Source organism: Lontra canadensis, unplaced genomic scaffold (genome assembly GCF_010015895.1).
Source record: "Lontra canadensis isolate GAN:19392208 unplaced genomic scaffold, GSC_riverotter_1.0 scaffold51, whole genome shotgun sequence".
NCBI classification, from domain to species: domain Eukaryota; kingdom Metazoa; phylum Chordata; class Mammalia; order Carnivora; family Mustelidae; genus Lontra; species Lontra canadensis.
Window position 1 is genome coordinate 10,876,648 of NW_022631045.1, and position 18,289 is coordinate 10,894,936.

At 34.3% G+C, this 18,289-nt stretch overlaps 1 protein-coding gene across 2 annotated transcripts in view; it reads left to right on the top strand.

The window, feature by feature from the left end:
• The window catches only part of RB1 (RB transcriptional corepressor 1), a 155,158-nt gene that overhangs the window by 100,062 nt on the left and 36,807 nt on the right, over positions 1 to 18,289 (top strand). The window lies entirely within an intron of this gene.

The following is an 18,289-nucleotide window of genomic DNA, read 5'->3' on the forward strand; positions in this document are numbered from 1 at the left end:
TTATGAAAAAGAGAAATTTAATCTTTAGGCATAAAAGATACTTGACTGACCGGTGGTGATTTTGCCACTTCTGGCTTCTGTTTGCCATAATTGCTCTTCAAGAATTAATTGGTATGATTGTGAATGGCTCCAATCCTGCATCTCTTCTGTTTTTGATAAGCAGTTTTCTAACATTCTTTCCTCTTAAATTGAGTTAATATTTTAGAGCACTTTTGACTTTTATTTTATTTTTTAAAGATTTTATTTATTTATTTGACAGAGAGAGACAGAGATCACAAGTAGCAGAGAGGCAGATAGAGGGAGGGGGAAGCAGGCTTCCTGCTGAGCAGAGAGCCCGATGTGGGGCTCGATCCCAGGACTCTGGGATCATGATGGGAGCAGAAGGCAGAGGCTTAACCCACTGAGCCACCCAGGCGCCCCAGCACTTTTGACTTTTAAATAACTCACTTTCACCAAAGAATAAATTCAAGACTCTGCCTGCCTCTCTGCCTGCTTGTGATCTCTGTCTGTCAAATAAATAAATAAAATCTTAAAAAAAAAAAAGAATAAATTCAAGAATGTTCATGTTTGGCGTAGTATTTATCTTACTTACGCACAGAACTAAATTGCATCTTTTTAAACAAACTATTTTTTTCCCTAAATCGATTGAAATAAGTTTTGGAGAATAAAAGTTATACTACTTGGCTAAATTTTAGGATCATTATTTTATTTTCATTACCCCGAGCCTGTCTCTTACCCTCTTAATATGACATTAACTGTGTATGGCTCTGATTTTGTCTTCATTTAAAAGCTCCTATGAGTTGTTTCTGAATATATTTATATCTAAGGGATACTCATTTTTTTAAGTCCAAAGAACTTGGAAGAATAAAGTATGTACAGGATGGAGATAATTGAACATGGATGTTATTTCCTCGAGGATTGAAGATACCACAACCTCTGGACACATACATGTTTTTCTTGCTCTAAACTACCATTTTTCAGAAAAGGATAGATCCAGTTACTGTTCACTGTTGCTATTCTCTGGTTTCATTCAGTTTGGGCCAAAACTCTGTCTTTCGAAGTATCTGTTAGGAAGATTTAGGGAATTGAAGAGTGATTTGTTTTTTCTTCCTAAATTACCTAATTTAAAAGTAATATGTTGCAGTAATATGTTTTATGCTGATTTTATACCTTTTTAAATTATAAAACTAAGTTTAGCAACTTTTGTTGTTTGTTGATGAATCCTGCCTGAATTATATTCTGTGTTCTTTTTTATTGTTTTGACTGGGAAATTTACAGTCAAGTGACACCAAAAAATGAGTATTATTTATAACCAATAAACTTAAACGTTAAAGGGCTGAATTCTTTGTGTATTGCACTGGTGTGAAAAAGCAGTAGTGTTCATATTAGAAGGCAGGTGAATAGTAATGAAGTAAGAAATAGTTAATAAGCTTGTATTCTTACTGAGAAAAAATTTCTATTATAGTTTCTTAGTAATCTATTAAATTGATAAGCTTTTTGGTCATCATTAAATAATAAGTAGTCATGTGCCCTGACCTTGTTTACTTCTGCTTTCATTTTGACTATGGCATTGTCTCAAACAAAGAATTAAAATGTATTAATTCTACATTGGAATATTCTTCCATATATTGATGTTGTTATTCACTGGACTAGTTATTCATTTCTGGTTTTTCGTGTTTGAATTATTGCTGCTTTTAGATCACTATTTGTTGAATTAAGCTTTTTGTTATTATCAGTATATTAGTATATGTTTGTATTTCTAATTCTTATACAGTGTTTGACCCTTAGTGGTACTCACATGTTTGCTGATGAATGAATCACGATCATAAACTTTACTTTTGAACACTGTTTCTGTTGAGGAAAAGAACAGTACCAGAGGGGCTCTCTGCTTCAGGGAAGATTATTAAATGCTGGATTTTTCAAGATATTTCATTTGACTTCTAATTAAGGAACCAAAGTGAAATTAGATACCTTGAAAATTCCTTAGGTTAAGATTTGAAAAATATATAGTAACTGCTTATAAAGTGAGTTAAATAAATAGAGGGAATTGAGTATATTTAATAGGTGCTTTGTATTTGATAGCCTCAGACCAAACTGTTACTTTAATATGAGATTTGTACAGTTCTGAAAGGTCAGTCTGTGAATCAACTTAATTCTTGAGTGGAACTTAAGAGGGGCCTGAAAAAACGTATGCCACTGAGTTGAAATTTAGTTATTCTCACTATGTGAGTCTTCACTTCTCAAATTTTAATTTTATCATCAAGAAGCGAGGTAAAGGGGCACCTGGGTGGCTCAGTGGGTTAGAGCCTCTGCCTTCGGCTCAGGCCATGATCTCAGGGTCCTGGGATCAAGCCCTGCATCTGGCTCTCTGCTCAGCAGGGACCCTGCTTCCCTCTCCTCTCTCTCTCTCTCTCTCTCTCTCTCTCTCTCTGCCTGCCTCTCTGCCTCCTTGTGATTTCTGTCTGTCAAATAAATAAATAAAATCTTAAAAAAAAATACACTCTTAAAAAAAAAAAAGAAGCCAGGTAAATAGCCAGCTAGCCTCTAAAGTGGATGTTTTATTCACTACCAATAATAGTATAAGTCATTTAGTTGCGAAACTCATTTTTTATCAGGTTGAGAGAGAGTATTCTTGTAGTTAAGTATTAGAAGTTAAAAGATTTGGACAACTTGTGAGTTCTTGACTGAATTTCTGCTATAGCTATGAAACTGAGGAGGCAAGAATCTGACCTTTTTATGCCTGATTCAAAATAGGCTTATAATAGTTTGTTGGATGAATAAATAAATCTTTAATAGATACCCACTATAAACAAATAATGTTTAGAGAGGCTCCTCAGCCACTCTTACTGTCTCTTCGTTTTCATAGTGGTTATTTTCTAACCTTGATAGCAGTATCATTTTTATCTTGCCCTATTTTTATTCTCACTGCCACCTTGCTGGGCTAACCCTGTCACTCTTATCTCTATGGTTGTTATAATGCCCTATCTTGTCTTCTTATTCCCAGTCTCACCCTTGTCCATTTTCCCCCTGGTAGCCTGTCACTGATCAACTCATGAATGAATCAACTATTTATTCATTTATACCCTTCTTGCTTCCAAAAAGTATATAAAGCAGATGATAATTTTAAAATTGTCACAACTGATGGAACTAATAAACAATTACCTTAGTGTTTTATTATATGTAAATGATACCTAAACTTTAAAAGTTTAAAAAGAAAGTATAGAACAGTTAAAAAACTTAAATGTGAGAAATTTTTCTATGTATTAGTCATTTTCATTCTAAAAAGTATTCATTTTGAACACAATAAATGTTTGCAAAAGGCAAAAAAATCTTAAAACACAAATTCATAACACATTAGTAAAAGAATAAAAACCAAGTGTTAGGCGGGGAGAGAGATGGTTGGGAAGGGGGGCAAGATGTGAAATAATGATGTTAGAAAAATCTAGGCTACGGGAAGCTACTGCATTTGAAGCAAGACAGAAAAGGAAAATTTGGTGGATTACGTTGCTTTCATTTAATGAAAGAAAACATTATGCAGTGTCGAGGAAGAAACTTTGGTTTGTTTTATCTCAGAACTACATTGTGAATCTTTACATGTGAACCATTAAATGACTATAGGAGGTTGTTTCCTAGTGGCAGAACATATGCCATTTCTTGTTGGCCCTCAATATAAGAAGAGTACTCAGTGTCAGATTATGGTTCTGAGAAACATGTTGGTAGATTAATATAGTCCAAATATATGTGGTGATTTTGGTTTAATGCCGAGGAAAGTTTAATAGTCTAGTGCAAGGGATCTCCACCTAAAGACCTTGACATTTATAAAACTCCTGTTTATTCATTCTGCTTTGATGAGATTCTGTGACTAAAAACAGGCAAGAGACCATGGATCTAAAGAATTGAAGGGTTAGCAAGTCCTGAAGGCTGCTTCTCTGAAATACCTGGAAATCTCTGAAATATTCTGAAAGCTTTTCTCTATGGATAGACAAGAAGGAAAAAGACTTTGCTAGTGCAGGTACTTCATGAATGAAGTACAGAATTGTGTATGTAGGCAATAAAATGTAAATGTGTAATTTTTTTCATTTTAATAGGGAAGTAGCAAATTGTTATGTAAAGACCACAGGCAAAGAATCCGAGAAGCTTGTTATGCAACCATTTGACCTTCCTATGATTCTGGCTCCTTAGCTGTGGATTGAGGGGATTGGACTGCTAAGAGGTCCCTTCCTGCTTCTGTGTCTGATTCTGATTTTTTTAATAGTTTGAATGCTTAAGCTGCTAGATTTTTTTTTCACTCTCAGATATAACAAATCAAGGAGTCTCTTTTCATTTTTTTATGCTTAAGGATTTCTAATTTTGAAAACAGGTTGTACAAGAAATATGTACAAAAAATATTCTTTGTTTCAGCCAAGAGTCTCATAGGGGGTATTTTGTTAACATTTTGTAATACTGTAAAGATTTCACATTGAAAAAAAGGCTTTACTTTGTATTTCTATGGCATTCTTCTTTAAAAGATTTTTCTGGAGCTCCTGGGTGGCTCAGTCAGTTAAGCATCTGACTTTTGATTTCAGCTCAGGTCATGATCTCAGTGTCTAGAGATCAGGCTCTTCTTCACGCTCTGATCTCAGTGGGAAGTCTGCTTAAGATTCTCTCTCTCTCTCCCTCTGCTATTCCCCCGGTCTCTCTCTCTCTCTTTCTCTCTCAAATAAATAAATATTTAAAAATAAATAGGTAGAAGATTTTTCTTTCCAAAACACAAATAAGATGCCACGTTTTTACTGTAAAATTTATCAAAACTCTAAAGTAATTTCTCATTAAAAGTTTTGATGGTCATAATCAGAGTTGTACCTAAAATAACATTGAGAATATGAGATTTGTAAAACAATTGGATGGGAGTGTGTATGAAATTTAAACTGAAAGCTGTTCAAGTTCAAAATAAAGTGTGGAATAGTGAAAATTTAAAATGTAAGAATAATACTCTAAACTTACTTTGTTTTGAATGCAGCAAATATTTGTTGTGATGAGAATGTGACTCTTAAATGTTCTCTTCCATCTCAAATTTACACTTATTAAAAATGTTTTCTTACTTTAGACTCTTATGAAGCCTATTTAGATATTTTTTTTTTTAGGATAAATTTTTTATTTAGGTTCAGACATGAACAAAACCTTCAATTTGAGAAATGAACATTTGTGATTTATGTCAATAGATATATTTAATAGAAAAAGATCTTTTAATTAAACAAATTTAGTATTACTGTGTGTTGATATAATTTGAAAGTGGTTTACCTTTCCTCATTATTGCAAACATTTTGCACTTTTTGTTACTCTTTACTGGAACATGAGTCGTCTACCCAAGTTCAGAGGGTTGAACCAGCTTGTAGGGTTGGGTGGAAGTAGAAAAAAGATTTAAAGGGTGATGATTTATAGCCAAATCAAAGTAGATGGGAATGGTGCTTGAAGCAGGTTCAAGCAAAGAGGGTAAAGGAAATTAAGAGGAGCAAGGTTATTGTTGTGGTGTAAAACTTAAAACTTTTAGTAAGTATTTATCACTGCCAACACTTTGAGTTGTCCCTTCTTCCTTTTTTCCTATCCCTACCTGCTCCCCATTCCTTCATCTCTGCATCTTAAAATCCTATCAGATTTTTTATGGAGACCTCAGTTTTATCGTTTTTTTTTTTTTCTATTCTTCAATAGTATTTAGTCTGTCTTCCTTTTAAGACATATTCTTTCAACTTAGTTATGATTAAAAAACAGAGAAATAATCACAGTACAGAGTATAACAATAGATGTTTATTCAGAATAGAGATAAGAGTCAACCAAGTCTGTTAAAGGGCCTTCAGAGGAAGTAATGTCTCAAGAAGGCAAGCCTTCAGTTGAATAAGAGTTTCAAATTTAAAGTCTTAAAGGCTAGAGCCATGCCTGGTAATAATGTCTTAGTACTGTACTGTCAGTATAGTAATGTTGTCTTTTTCAGCCAAAAACACATAAAATGATTTGAGTGACAGTTTTCTCAATTCTCTCAAGAATGTTACATAATTAGTTCCACTCTAAATTTCTAGAAGAGAAGTTAATTCATCAAACCCGAAGAATGCTTGGGGGCATAAGGTCTTAATTTGGTCATAGAATCTAGTTGAGGAAAGTTATAGGTTGGTTGTGGTTTTTAAAAGTCTTTCACCTACTTTAGAAGCAAGAAGATATAGTGTTAAACAGTCTAAGTGTTGAGGGACCTAGATTCGTAATTCCACCTGTGCTATTAAAATTAATGTGACGTTGAGAAAATCATTTAACTTCTCTATTATATATTTGTAAAAGAAGAATATTGAACTAGATCTTTAGAATCCTTTTCAGACCTTACATTTTTAATTTAATCTTCATACTAATTTTGAATGGTACAAAGAACATACTGTCTCCGAGAAAGTGAAATTCAGAGAAGTTGTGGTTTGTGTAGAATTACATGTGACTAAATGATGGAGAATCATGAAGCCAGAACTAAAAACCAGGTCCTCACTGTTAAGTACCCAGCACAGTTCCTTGTACTTTGTTGTTAAGTTAGAGAATGCAATTCAATGAATCTGTGGGGAGTTGGAACTAGTATTCTCGTTCCTTGATGTCTAGTCCTGATTTCCTGCTATGTAACAGATGGATTCCAACCTTACATTTTCTTACTGACACAAAATAAGAAACTTGGTTCATAGTTTCGGTGAATGTTAAGCAGAGAAGAAGTTTATTTTTATATGTGTAAGCTATGTAGACTTTTTGGGAAAAGATTATGGTCTAAATTTTTTAAAAAAGGTTGGAATTGGGAAAAGTATGCACCAAATTTTATATAGATCAAAAGGAAATATTTCTTTTTCTTTCAAATCATTAGAAGAAAGGTTTCCTGTAAATAGTAAATTTAACATTTTCCAGCAGTGTTTATTATTAGAAATCCAGGTACTCTGGTTTATTTCAATAAGCATTTGTGACTTTATCCTTTAGTAAAGGGTGGAGATAGGGAAGGATTACTCTTTTAGGATACTCCTGAAAAGCTAAATACTTGTGGCTAGAAAGCTGCTTTGATACATCTGAGTTCTTTTGTTCCCAATAATGAAAGTATGTTTTAGGGAAACCAAGTTTGGTGCTTTGGGGTGACTCAAAGGCAAGTTCCTGAAAATACATTGTTGAGTTAGATGTGTATATCTGTAAAAGGTTCTTAGAGGATACCATAAGGAACTAGAAGGATTGATTCTCTAGTCTCAGATTGCTTTGCAAGAGTCTTTATGTTTTTACTCTATATACAGTGAAAATCATAAACACATATTGTTGATGTGGTTCATAGGAGAGAAACAACCTGGAACTCTACCTAAAAAAGAACCTTGAGCCTACATAAAGAGAATTTTTTAATGAGTATACATGCTATATTTTTGAAAATTCAAGTAAAATGTTTTCATATATATATATAATTTTTTGAAAGATTTTATTTATTTAACAGAGAGAGAACATGAGTAAGGGGCCAGGGAGAGAAGCAGGCATGGTCCCAGGACCCTGGGATCATGATCTGAGCCAGAGGCAGACCCATAACCCACTGAGCCACCCAGGCACCCCAGCTTTTTTGATTAATTCGTGTCACTCTCATTAAATAAGACAATTCCTGCATCAGCAGTAATCAACTAGAAAATATAATGAAAAAAAGATTCCACTTATAGAATAAAAAACAGGATCGAGATGAAAACAAAAGACCAAAAGCTTAAATGAAGGCCATAGAAAAATTTTTGAATATGTGACATACAGTTTTACTGGGACAAATCTGTAAGTTTAATGCTATTTCACTAAAAATCCCAATAGATTTTTAGTAAATATCCTGAATAAAATGGTATATATGTATATACACACTATACCATATATATATATATATATATACACACACACACACACACACACATATATATAGTGTAATTATACATATAGTATACAAATATACTATATATAAGTATACAAATATACTGTACATGTAGTATAATATACTTATATAGTATAACCTAGTGATTTTACTTCCAAAAATTTTGTCTTTCCTTCCCATTCATGTTTCTATCAGTAATACCTATTTTCTCACACCTTCCTCTAAACCAGATTATTATGAGCCTTTTAAACCCTTCCAAAATAATAGGTCAAAAGTGATATCTCATTTAATTTACAGTTCTTTAGTTCTGAGTGATTGTGAGCCCAGAAATAGACTATAAACCTGGGGAAATATAATAACACTTCAAATCAGTAGAGAAAAATATGGATAGTTCAATAAATGCTTAATGGGTCATCAGAAAAGTAATAAAAAAAAAGTGTACTTTAACTTTTTTTTTTTTTTTTTAAAGATCTTACTGATTTGAAAGAGAAAGAGCAGGAATGGGGGAAGAGTCTGAGGGAGTGGGACAAGTGGACTCCCCACTCCTCAGGGAGCTCGATGACACAGGACTCTATCCCAGGACCCTGAAATCATGACCTGATCTGAAGCCAGAAGCTTAACCAGCTGAGCTACCCAGGTGCCCCCGGACTTTAATTTTTTATACCAAAATAAATGCCAACAAATCAAGTATTTAAATGTAAAAAATGACTCCATTAAAAAAAAAAAAAAGACTCCATAGACTTCTGGGGAAAATATTGAATGTACTTAAAAATAACTTTAAAGGAGTAAAATCTTTAAGTATTATATGAAGTCTTTAATTTTAAAGGAAAAGATACATTTGACTAAATAATTTAGTTTTGTTGCTAGAATTCGTAGAGTAGGAAGAAAATGTCAATTTATCATACTGTACTTAATATAAGAATAAAACTAATGAGGTGAGGGGCACCTTGCATCGTTTGGGAAAGCATGTGACTCTTGGGGTCATGAGTTGGGCATAGAGTTTACTTAATTAAAAAAAAAACAACGAAAATTAACAATTCATTCCAAAAAATGGGAAAAGGATCTGAACGTGAATATTTTTTTCTTTTAACTTAAAAGTGATTTGCTGTTTTTGATATCCAAATTAATATTTTTATTTTTTTTAAGTTTTGGCCTTCAAAATAAAAATGAGTATACATAATTTAGAATCCTCTTTTTTTTCTTTTTCTTCCTTACAATGACAGATGTTTAAGATCTAGTTCTGTGGGGTGCCTGGGTGGCTCAGTCAGTTAAATGTCTACCTTCAGCTCTGGTCATGATCCCAGGATCCTGGAATCGATTTCCACATTTGGGCTCCCTGCTTAGTGGGGAGCCTTCTTCTCCCTCTGCCTCTGCCTCTCTCTGTTTCTCATGAATAAATAAATAAAATCTTTAAAAAACAAAAAAGATCTAGTTCTATGAACACTATTGCAAATACACTTAACAGCAGAAACTTTTATGCAGATGTTTTGCTCTTAACTAGAATTCAAAGAGACAGGCTCTTTTAACAGGTACTGATACTCAGGTATATGGAAGAATTAATCAGTAAGATTCTAAACTACAGTAATTCATTCCCAGAACGAAATTTCCATGGTCACTTTTTTTGGTTTGCTGTTGTGATTATTTTAATCAACTGATTTCACATTCTTGGAAAACTTGAGGGTTTCCTATCAATACCAGATGTCGTCAGTGCTGCCTCAGAAAGGTTAGAAACAAAAGACCGGAAGGACTGACCCTACAAGAGGGCCCCTTTTAAAGCCCAGCTTTTTGTTGTTGTTTTTAGTTAACAGCGACTGCTTCAGCCAGACCAAAGAACAGTTGCTGGATTGTTGTCCTGGTTATATAGATAGGGAAGTAGGATAGGCACATTTAAATTTTTCTTCCTTCTTGTGTTATCTTTAATCTTGGATCTACTGATATGTATTTGTTTATTCAATAACAAGTATTTACTGCCTGTGAACTGTATGCCAGGGACTCTTCCAGTTGCTGGGAATATAGGGAATATAGCAGGGTAAAAAAATTCCTGAGCTTATATTTTATTTGGGGAAGACATGCAATCAATAAGTAATTATGTAATTGGTCATATGGTGGTAAGATCTCTGACGAAAAATACACTTAGGAGGAAAAGGAAAGTGTTTTAGGAAGGACTTGCTGATAAGGGGTCATTTGAACAGAAATGAAGGAATGAATCATATGGATATTTTAGGGACTAACATTTAACTGATAAACAGTCTTTAAAAACACCCTCCCCAATTTATATTTCCAGCCTCATCTTCCATAACTCCACTCACCAGGTTCTTGTACAAAATTTTCATGGCAATTGGAAACTTCCAAACAGCATTTCAATTTGATAAAATTCCACATGCTTACTTCTGATTTTTGTTTTGCGTGACAACTTATAAACTTGGTTTGGTTTGGTTTTGGCTACTTGACAGCATTCTTGAAACTAAGTACTTCTAGGAGAGTACCTATCTTTCATTAAAAGGAGCCCCGGGCAATAATTTCATTTCAAGTCAGATCCTACCCTGACTTCTGCCTCCCTGTGCAGTTATCAGGTTAATCTGCTCTTTGTTGCTTTGGCCAGCACCCTGTTACCTCAGAACTGAATTTTCTCCTGGGTCCAGTTTCCCTCATTGCAGTGACATCGGACAGACTATCACCACTTGACTTCCTAGACTCCTGTTAATTATCTGCCTTACTTATGCCTGAATGAACATCTGGGATCTTAAAAGTACTTATATATTACATTTGTCTTTTCTCCATCATAACATGGTATCCTATTTTGGATCCACCTTTAAATTTTGTGTCAGTCCTTCAAGGAACCAACTCTTTCCTTACTCTTATGTTCTGACACAACTGTTACCTAGCCCTGCTCATTTTTGGAACCGTGACTTCACTTTTCTCTGACGTAACTTGACCAATTTCTAGGTACATATGACTTCATTCCATGAGGTTGATTTTTCAATAATTTTTCCCAAGAATAAATTTATTATTTATAATGTGGGAGAGATTTTTTTTTAAAGATTTTATTTATTTATTTGATAGAAGACACAGCGAGAAAGGGAACACAAGCAGGGTGAGTGGGAGAGGGAGAAGCAGACTTCCCACTGGGCAGGGAGCCTGATTCGGGGCTCAATATCAGGACCCTGGGATCCTGACCTGAGCAGAAGGCAGACGCTTAATGGCTGAGGCACCCAGGTGCCCCTGTAGGAGAGATATTATTAAGATTCTTAAAGAGTAATGGAGAAAAAATAGAGTAAAGGTAACAGAATTCTACTGCTGTAATAAATCAGCTGTCATTTTCTAGTTTTTTTTAAAAAATGTATATATATTAAAGTTTTATTTAAATTCCAGTTAGTTAACATATAGTGTAATATTAGTTTTAGGTGTACTATATAGTGATTCAACACTTCCATACATTACTTAGTGCTTATCACAAGTATACTACTTAATCCTCATCACCTATTTAACTCATTTCTGCACCTACCTCCCCTCTGGTAACCCTAAGTTTATTCTCTATAGTTAGGAGTCTGTTTCTTGGTTTGTATCTCTCTTTTCTCCCCTTTGCTCGTTTGTGTTGTTTCTTAAATTCCACACGAGTGAAATCATATAGTATTTGTCTTTCTCTGACTTATTTTACTTGGTATAATACTCTCTAGCTCCATCCATGTCATTGCAAATGGCAAGATTTCATTCTTTTTTAATGACTGAATAATCTTTTATTGTATTTACATAGCACCTCTTCTTTACCCAGTCATCAGTTGATGGACACTTGGGCTTTTTCCATAATTTAGCTATTATAGATAATGCTGCTATGCACATCAGGGTGCACGTGCCCTTTTAAACCAGTATTTTTGTGTCCTTTGCTGAATTGTAGGATAGTTCTATTTTTAACTTTCTGAAGAACCTCCATGCTGTTTTCCAGAATGACTGCACCAGTTTGCATTCCCGCCACACAGTGCAGGCAGGAAGGTTCCACTTTCTCCACATCTTCACCAACACCTGCTGTTTCTTGTATTGTTGATTCTAGCCATTCTGATAGGTGTGTGGTGATCTCTCAGCACAGTTTTGATTTGCATTTCCCTGATGATGAGTGATGTTGAGCATCTTTTTTATGTGTCTGTTAGCTATCTGTATGACTTCCTTGGAAAAATGACTATTCATGTCTTCTGCCCATTTTTAAATTGGATTATTCATTTGCTACATGTTGAGTTTTAGAAGTTCTTCATAGATTTTGGATACTAACACTTTATCAGATATGTCGTTTGCAAGTATCTTCTCCCTTTCTCTAGGTTGCCTTAGTCTCGTTGATTTTTCCTTCGCTGTGCAGAAAGTTTTATTGAGATATAATTGACATATTATATTAGTTTTAGGTGTATAATATAATGATTCAGTATTGTATATATTGTGAAATAATCACCACAAGAAGTATATTTAACATTCATCACCAAACGTAATTACAAAACTTTTCTTGTGATGAGAACTTTTAAGATTTACTATCTTAGCAACTTTCAGATATACAATATACAATACAGCTGTAGTCATGCTGCACATTACCTCCCCATGACTTATTTATTTTATAACTGGAATTTCATAACTTTTGACCCTTTTATCCATTTGGCCCAGCACTCCACCCCTCTGGGATTCATCTCTGTTCTCTGTGTATCTGAGATCACTATCTGGGATTTTTTTTTAATTCCACATATAAATGAAATCATACTTATTTGTTTTTCTCTCTTTGATTTACACCTCACTTAGCATAATGCCCTTATGGTCTATCCAGCACATTTCCTTCATCCATTCCATCAATGAACACTTGGGGTCTGTTTTTGTTTTTGTTTTAAGATTCCATTTTTAAGTAATCTCCACACCCAAGATGGAGCTCAAACTCACAACCCTAAATTAAGAGTCACATGATCTACCAACTGAGCTAGGCAGGCACCCCAAGATTGAGGTTTAATTTAAGTCTTTGCTATTATACTTACATAGCTGAAATCAGAGAATAGTATCTTTAAGGTTTAGAAGGGAACACTGCTTTTTCTTATGTCCTATTAAATAAAAACATTTTCTATTAGATAAAAACATTTTCTTCTTCTTCTTCTTTTTATTTATTTATTTTTTTGTCTGTCAATAAAGTTTGTATACTGGCTAAATGACAAGAGTAGAGGCAGAAAAGATATTGTAGTAAAATTCTTATATTTCCTCTCGTATCATTATTTTTTTTTTATCATTTAATGCATTACTTGTTTTAGGGGTACAGGTCTGTGAATCATCAGTCTTACACAACTCACAGTGCTCCCTGTACCACATACCCTCCCCAGTGTCTATCACCCAGCCACCCCATCCCCTAACCCCGTCCCCTCCAGCAACCCTTAGTTTGTTTCCTGAGATTAAGAGTCTCTTATGGTTTGTCTTCCTCTCTGGTTTTGTCTTGTTTCATTTTTTGCTCCCTTCCCCTATAATCCTCTGTCTTGTTTCTCAAATTCCTCGTATCAGTGAGATAATATGATATTTGTCTTTCTCTGATTGACTTATTTTGCTTTGTGTAATACCCTCTAGTTGTAGCTACATCGTTGCAAATGGCAAGATTTCATTTTTTGATGACCGCGTGATATTGCATTGTATATATATACACCACATCTTCTTTATCCATTTGTCTGTCAGTGGACATCTAGGCTCTACCCATAGTTTAGCTGTTTTGGACATTGCTACTATAAAATTGGGGTGCATGTGACCCTTTGGATCACTACATTTGTATTTTGGGGGTAAATACCCAGTAGTGCAATTGCTGGGTCATAGCAATTGGGTCGTAGCTCTATTTTCAACTTTTTGAGGAACCTCCATGCTGTTTTCCAGAGTGGCTGCACCAGCTTGCATTCTCACCAACAGTGTGGGAGGTTTCCCCTTTCTCCACATCCTCACCAGCATGTGTCATTTCCTGTTTTATTAATTTTAGCCATTCTGACTGGTGTGAGGTGGTATCTCATTGAGGTTTTGATTTGTATTTCCCTGATGCCTAGTGATGCTGAGCACTTTTCCATGTGTCTGTTGGCCATTTAGATGTCTTCAAGAACATTTTCTTTTGTGTCTTTTAAACTATCTTACCATAAATTTCTCAAAATGATTTTAGCCACCATCCATTTTAAACAATATGAAAAATAAGCCGATTTCTGGCACAAACATATATATAAACTAGTAAAGTCTCAGTACCTTCCATTATGACATATCTGAAAAGGAACCTTTTAGGAATAGATTATCTTTTAGATTTTAAATTTGGAAAAAAAATGCATATGTGCTTTTCTGTTTATAAAAGTATATTTAGGTTAATTACAAAATAGGAATTTTTGATGTTTTAATAATAGGATGTTTTAAAACAAAGTCATTTTATATTTACTACTTGTAAATTTAAAAACAATTGTTGGTCAGATGCAATAAAATTCTTATCTAAGATTTATACTGTCTGAAGGAGAGAGTTGGGATTCTGCTGTCTTCCTTTCTAATATAGAGAAGGCTTTTTCAGGTACTCCGTCAAAGTAGTATACCTTCTGGAGATGGATCTAGCAAAAATTTTTATCAAAGAATTTCTGCCACCAAATGAGCCTAAAATAAGTATGCTACAGAAGTCAGACTTTATGTAAAGTAAACCACTTAAAATCATAGAAACACTATCAAAGTTTAATTCTTATTTGATAAAACTGTTTTGCTGTTAATGAAAATGCAGGGTTTTTTTTCCTTTTTAGTAGCTATACTCTGCATTACTAAACACTGATATCTTTGAGAAAATTTTTAGCTGAACTAGAGAAATGGATAGTTTGGTTTGTTCAGATTTGTTTCATTCATCACTTTCGAATTAGTTTCTTCTTGAGAAGGAGCATGTCTTAAAACTTTTATCTGTTACCTCCATGTTATTTAAAGGTTACTTGAAAATATATTCTTAAAATATTGATAATTAGAAGAAATACTCTTTTTAATAATAATACTTTGCATTTGGCTACACTATAAATTAAAATTTCAACATTTAATTCTCTACTTCAGTGAATCTGAAGGGAACAAAGAAGACGATGGAACAAATAGATGGAGTATTTAAACTAACCATTATGAGTAACTACACTAAATATAAATGGTCTCAGCAGCCCCCAAAAAAGGGCAAAGATTGTCAAAGTGGTTAAAAAAGAAACTCTGTGCCATTTATAAGACACCAGTTTTAAGTATAAAGATTATATATATATATATATATACATATATATATATATATATATAAATAATGAGTCTCCAAAGATTAGGAGCCTGAATAGAACTGAGGATAATTCCAAGATTTGTACTGTCAGTGGTTAGGTGATTGATAACACAGTCAACCAAAGAGGATATTGAAGGAGTGATAGCTGATTGGTGATGTGGGTAATGAGTTCCTGTTAATGTTTGAACATGTGAATACTTGACGTGTTTGCCACATATCCATGTGGAGATCTGAGATATCTAGTTGGAAATAATGGATCTGGAACTTGAATAAGTACATTTAGTCAGAAATGTAGATTTAGGAGAAATATAGCTATAATTAAAGCCATGATAGTGGCTCAACCAGCATATATATTGGCAAAAATATCCTAAGGAATATCAATATTAAAGAAGTAAAATAAAATGGGAAAGAACTTACAGAAAGGTCAAGGCCCACCCTCTATTTTATATTCGAGTGTCCTTTGTTAGGGTAAAATGATCTTATGATTTGGTTTAGGATAGTACGAAAACATTTCCTGTAACATAAGTCCAATAATATTCCTTAAAATACCCAGAAAACAATAGCAATTCCCGTCTTCCACTTCTATTATTAATTTTTCTACTAGCCCTAGAGAACTTGTGCTTACTCAGATAATTAGAATCTCTTTTAGGAACACCTTGACTTGATAACCTTTAAGTCTTCGACTTTCTGGAAGAGTTCACACTTGCTTTAGAAATGTATGTTAATGATGAAATATCACATAGAATAAACTTACTTCTGCCTTTTCTATGCATATCATTTATTCAGTGAGATTTATATACTAATCTTGCTGGTAGAGTCTGGTTTCCTTCACAAGATTAAGTGGCAAAACAGAGTGAAGTGTTGTCCGGAGAGTATTCATGTGACAGTTAATTTAAGTAGGTAAGTAATGACATGAGAAAGCTTGCCTGAGTCCAAGAGAAAAGCTGCTCTCTGAGTCCTGGACATAGTGCTACAGATATAAATACATAATTTTCAAAAGTTAAGTATTCCACTAAATATTTTTATAGTCCTTTAAAAAAATCAGTTTCTATATTAATTACCTATTTGCTGTGTAAGAAATTACAGCAAGATGTGACAACTTAAAATAACTAAAGTTTGGGGATGCCTGTGTGGCTCAGTCGGTTTAGCATAGACCTTTGGTTCAGGTCATGATCCCAGGATCCTGGGGTCAAGTCCCACATTGGGACTCAGCAGGGAGTCTGCTTCTCCCTCTGTCCTCTGCCTGCTGCTCCCCCTGCTTGTGTACATTCTCTCTCTCCCACAAATAAATAAATAAAAACTTTAATTTAAAAAAAAGGTGAAGTTTTATCTCACACAGTTTCTGAAGGTCAGAAATCTGGAAGTGGCTTAGCTCTGTGGTTTTGGTTCCTGTTCACTCAAGAGAGACCCTCAAATTGTCAGCTAAGGATGCAGTCAGTTTAAGGCTTTGCTGGAGTTGGGAATCTACTTCCGAGTTCACTCACATGGTTGTTGGCATGCCTTTTTCTTCACTGGTTCTAAGCCAGAGGCTTCCTTTGTTTGCCATGTAGACCTTTTTCCATGGGACTTCCAGGAGCCTAAATCTGCAGGTTTTTTATAAACTAACTCAGAAGCAACATGCCATCACTTCTTCCATATGCCATTGACCAGACAGACTAACCCTGGTACAATATAGGAGTCATCTTCACAAGTATATAAATAACCAAGTGGTAGGGATTATGGGGGTGATCTTGTAGGATGGCTGCCACAGGTGATATTTAATGGCAATTAGAAAGCAAATCATACCACTTTTCTTCTTAGCGCTTTAAAGTATTTTAATTTAATCCTTGATATGTCTATGTTGTATAAAATTCTAGAAATATTTGAGTATCCATTATGTGCTAGGTACTGGGATTTTATTTTATAGCTGTCTAAAAAGTCCCATCTGGATCCTGTTAGTCACCTGCTTAAAATCCTTTAATTGATTTAATCCCCTACTCTTACCTTGTTATAAAATCTATGTTTCAGCTTTATGTAATGAATCATCTCAGTCTTAAGGACTTATGCCCTGGTGCCATTCTGAGTACTTTATACTTACCATCTCATTTAATTGTTATAACAACCAACCCTATGAGGGAGTATTATTTTCCTCATTTTATGGGAGCTACATGAAGTTTCTTTAGGGCCATATCTTCATAGTTTCTGAGCCATCTATTCTGCTTTCCATTTGAAATGACTTCTATTTTTAAAACTCAAATCAGGCTCCTTCTTCTAGGATGTTTTCCTCTAATGCACCTAATCTAGATTTGATATTCTTCTCTTGATTTCCAATGTATATACCCTGTGTGTCCTTTGATTATGGAATTTACTGGTCTGGATTGCTATTTTTTATTTACTTATCTGTTTCCTTCATTAGACTAGACACTGTAGCATAAGGATTAAAAACCCGGGCATTGGAGTGAGAAAACTTGTGGCCAAGTCCTGGATCCACCACTTACTAACTGTGCCTTTGGGTAACTTAATCCTAGCCTACCTTTCATCAGTTGTAAAATGACATAAAAAATAGTACCTTCCTCTTACAGTTTGTTGTGGGAAGAAATAAAGTACTCGGTGCTATGCCTGGCATTCGGTAAATCTGTAAACTCTTTAAGGGCAGAATTAGTGAATGCTTATTATGTGCCATGTACTGTATCAAACCCTTTGTGTCATTTATTTAATTCTCACAAAAACCCTATGTGGGTAGGTACTGTCATTAATGTTTTATTCTTCTCAGTGGCTATAGTGCCTGTCATAGATCATGAGTATTTGTGGAATGAATAAATAAATGGTAGATGGAATTATGGGGAGTAGAGTAATCGTAGGGGAAGACAACATAATGGGAACACAGCTAAAAGTATGACAGGCACAAAGAATAAAGAGAAAATGGGCAAATGAACATGGTTTACATCATAGTGTAGGAGCAAACAGCACATGCTTTTGAAACAGATTTGGGTTTAAATCCCGGCTCCACCATTCATTAGCCATATGACATGGGGCAGATTTCTTAACTTCTTATTTCAGGTTCTTTACCTATAAAATGGGGATAATAAATAGTATGTATTTGATAGATTTACTATGAGGATTACATGAGATAATGTTTGTAAAATATTTTTGCATTTGGCGTGTAGTAGATGCTCAGTAAG